The sequence below is a fragment of the Sycon ciliatum genome, chromosome 12, assembly GCF_964019385.1.
Source record: "Sycon ciliatum chromosome 12, ocSycCili1.1, whole genome shotgun sequence".
Lineage (NCBI taxonomy): Eukaryota > Metazoa > Porifera > Calcarea > Leucosolenida > Sycettidae > Sycon > Sycon ciliatum.
In genome coordinates, this window is record NC_088654.1 from 11,995,547 (window position 1) to 11,999,952 (window position 4,406).

General features: G+C 46.5%; 1 protein-coding gene across 1 annotated transcript in view; it reads right to left on the reverse strand.

The window, feature by feature from the left end:
- Positions 1 to 3,907: 3,907 nt before the first annotated feature.
- Positions 3,908 to 4,406, reverse strand: part of LOC135828524 (uncharacterized) — a 17,942-nt gene continuing 17,443 nt past the window's right edge. The window contains exon 6 of the mRNA XM_065340966.1: positions 3,908 to 4,406. This exon is cut by the window's right edge and continues 266 nt beyond it. The gene's annotated coding sequence lies outside the window, so the exon portion shown is untranslated.

Here is a 4,406-nt window from a genome sequence, read left to right on the forward strand (position 1 = left end):
AAGAGCGTCTGCAGCGGAGTTGTCCGTGACCGTAATATGGGTAGTCAGCGAGATAAAGCCTTGTGTTCTGCTACCATGCGGGGGCTGAAGTGGGCTAGTTCCGTCACGGTTGGATTTCGGCAAGTCCCGGATTTCAGACTGCTCCAACTGCCTTTTTGTCGCCGTGCAGTATGAATTTCTTGTCGGACTACTTAGGGCCCCAGAGGGCGTAAGCTCGTGTTGCAAAGCGCGATGGTTCTGAAAGTCTGCCAGGCCTCGACCCAGTAGATTAGAGATTCAGTTTTTCTCTTGCCAGAAGAGGAGCCGCCAATGACAATTCCATTCAGTGATTGCCATCGGATTGATCGATTCTAACACGTTTGGCTGCTGGCTGCGTGTGGGCAGGACAGGAAGGAAGCATTGTGGCCAGCTCGAAGTATTCCGCACGCCGTATTGTCCTAATCGTCTCCTGTGCGCCAACACATGCGCCGGCCGGCATCATAGCGCCTCCAAGGAACTCAACTAAACTGGTCATACACGACAGTGTCCATGCCTGCATTTTCGGCCGGCATGCTCATCGCCCGAGGCTTGTTGGTCAGGGCCGACGCTGCCGTCGCCGCGGTCTCAAACGAGGAATACCAGCGATCCGCTGCTGAGTAGGATCCATGCTCAGGTACGGGTATAAACCATGTAAACCAACTAGCTTTAGAGCAAACGAGAGCAAAAAAATTCTGGCCTTCTGCAAGCAATAGCAAGTAATGAGTGACGGCTGTGTAAAGTCGCACAACCATGCAGTCGACCGGATGATGGTGAGTGTCCGGCACACATCTTGCTCTGCTGCTCCACCTGCGCATACCTGATACGGTGGTGCGCTTACGGGCGGGCTGCCTGGGCCCCAGATGCCTCCTTGATGCGCCACGGAGTGCCGTCGAAGCACCTGTATCACTTCGGTGATCCAAATGCGAATGCAGCCTTGCCGGTCGCCCGCCGGCCTGCCGCCTACGCGACCAGCCTGAGACTGGCCCTGCCGCATTTGGCGCTTCTAAACGCTGCGATCCGGTAGACAGCTCACTGGGCTGCCAAATACGTGACTGGCTTGAGGACAGTTCCATACTGGGCAGGGCGCCCAGCTCAGGTCGCACGCCGTAGCGGCGTGAGCTGGGCGCGGTGAGGGTTGGTGATAACTACAGTTTCCTCCTTCCTCCTCCGGAAACTTCCATTTGTATATCATGGCAAGGATCAATATCAAAGTTGACTGACTAACTGTTCTTGTAGAGCTTATGGTGTATTCCTGTTTTCGTACATCCTGAGAAATCAAGCAAACAGTTCGAGTCCTTCCAGCTCCGTTATTCTAGCTCGTATCGACCCCGGAGGTTTTCGAGCCGATATCTGAGAATCTCTGCTACCTTGTAGGTGTTTCGATTGTGGAATTCGGTTGAGATTTGACTGAGTTATGACTCGTTGAGTGCACTCGCATACATGGCATTGCCATCGTTTGTATACATTTGGGACCAAAAAAAGTTTCAGAATTTGGGAAAAAGTGGCCCGGTCGGGCGACCGGAAACAAGGTCATTATTTGTTTTGGCCTAATAATAATAATAATAATAATAATAGCAACATACCACGCAACTTGCGTGGCTCTAAAGATGCAAGGACAAACTGCAAAGATAAAGTGAAGGGAAAGCTCAGTACTACCGGTAGTAACGTTATGTACAGTGAAACCTGTCTAAGACGACCGCTCATGGGACCTTCAAAATGCGTCTCTGTTACCAGGTGGTCCCCTTATCCAGGGTCATTTGACTGGAAATACCGGTAGCGTCCCTTGATCCTGGTTTCAGTGCCATGGTCTTCTTGGACAGGTGGTCGCCTTATCCGAGTGGTCGCGTTGACAGGTTTTACTGCACTAGTAGAGAACGCTGATAATAGTATCAAGAGTACATAGCCCCCAGGGGTTATCAGGTTATGTACTCTTGATAATAATACTCAACTCGGATGGTGAGCCAACTAAATTATGGTGAAAAGGAGAAGGACAAACTGTTACGAGTAACTGTCCACCAACTCATCAACTCGCCGGATGGTGAGCCAACTAAATTATGGTGAAAAAGGAGAAGGACAAACTGTTACGAATTATATGACTAACTGTCCACCAACGTAACCAGATCTTGTCAGTTTTGTGCCATTTTGTCGCACTCGCGGACTGTGTAAGATCTGGTTACGTTCGTGGACAGTTAGTCATAACTCGTAACATTTTGTCCTTCTCCTTTTTCACCATAATAATACTATTTTTTAAACTTTATTGGGATGACCCAAAGGCTGACCGCCGCTCTCATTAGGTACCGCGCTTTGCTTCCTTGTTTTGCACTGCTATTTTTTTCCATGTCCACCTCATTCCTGATGATGGTCATGAAGACCGAGACGTTGAAACGATACTTCTAATGGATTTGTGTGAAATGCAGTGCTCTCTTGATTGTCGGCTAGGCATTGGCGGATAATGCTCGAAAAGGTGGCAGATTCTGCTCGAAAAGCAGTGAAATTGGCAGAACCATACAAACCTTATGGCGAGCAATTCCTCGAATTCTGATCCATTTCTTTATCCACATACCAAACATGCATGAAACTTACCAGACAAGTTCCGAATTCTGCCAATTTTTCTGCCGGCAGAATCCGCAAAGGCTTAGTGTAGGCAGGTCGCCTGCAAACTATTCAAGTGTAATTTTTTTCATTTTTAGTTCATCCCATAATATTTATGATTGAAATACATATTGCCATATATTGGGGTGGGTTTTAATACAGTCATGAGGTGAACTAAAAATGCTACCCCTAAAAGACAAGACAGCCCCCCCCCCCCCTAAAAACAACACCCACACACAAAAGAAAGACTAGGTCACTCGGATGGAGAGCCAAGGATGATTTTATAGGAAAGAAAAAGGACCAAGGAACTTCACTTATCTGTACACGTTATGCTTATGTTGCGTTCTCAAGAAATATCACACTCTCCATCGAACTCTTAAAGTCAGATTTCTCAACCCTATCTTCGTCGTGTTTGGTAGTGCAGTACATTTGTAAGACATCCTTGATCAACAGTACCCCATATTCCCCACAAAACTCCACTTCAACGTTACTTTCACTGTTCTGCTGCTGTACCGGAGACTAAAGTCACCAAACACAAATGAAAGAATCTTCTTTGCTTTTCCACAACCTCCAATGCGACCACTCGCACCTCCCCTTCGCCCCACACACTAGGCCCCGGCGGATAATGCTACTGTAGTTATTTTCGGCAATTATGCTACTAGCACTGCTAGTAAAAGTGGCACATTGTGCTAGTTTTAATCAGGGAGTAGTACAATACCATTGTACTACTCCCTGGTTTTAATGCTCGTTATGCTCAATTTCATGCCACTTTATATGGGGTCAAAAAAGTGTCACGGATGGACTTCACGCAACTCCACAAAAAAACTTACGGGATGTAATATTAACTTAAAAACTTGGTGCTCTGCTTACCTGGTACACATTGTTCTCCATGCAACACTAACGTTATAGGCTAGCATAGTGCAGGTAGAATGCATTATACTTCATGATCACCACGTGGCAACAACATAGCAAGCCACTTTTGATACTATAACAACAAAAAAGATCCCATTTTTTCCCACAATATGCTAGTTTTCGCAAGAATATGCTAGTTTTCTGCAAAACCTGCTGATTATGCTAGCGCAATGCTAGTTTCCAGAAAGGGCTACAATATGCTAGATATAATGCTAGCATTATCCGCCGGGGCCTACCACACACACACCGAACCCGCAACCTCTCGATTGGAAATCGACTGCACATACCACTGCACCATATGGGATACACACACGCACACAATGTTACACATGCACCTTTGCCCATTCGTGTTCACAGTCAGATGTTACACATGCACCTTTGCCCATTCGTTTTCACAGTCAGATGAACTGACAGCAGTCTGTTATTAGAAATTCGAGCTTTGGCAGATAATGGGCTGTGGCTATTTGAGAATACCAATCAGAAACTAGAATGACAAATGGCCATCTCAGAGGGGAGAGAACGACTGTCAGGAATTCACAGTAACCCATACGCTGTGAGGTATACAAACTGTTACTAGTGTTCAATGAGGATATAACTTATAAGTGACCGGATAGAACTCTGCTCAAGTGGAGTTAGACAATGCAGCAATACAACATACAAGATAATAAGAATGGTGAACTGTGCGAATACGAAGCTGAAGAAAGACACAGAAAAGGGAGATTTGATTGGAGCAGCGAGTTTTTGAAATAGCTATCGGTCACTAGCAGCCTCAGTGAGAAGGGTCACAAGAGCTTACATGTAAAATTGGTGAGAGGGAGAGAGAGAGAGAGAGAGAGAGAGAGAGAGAGAGAGAGAGAGAGAGAGAGAGACAGACAGACAGACAG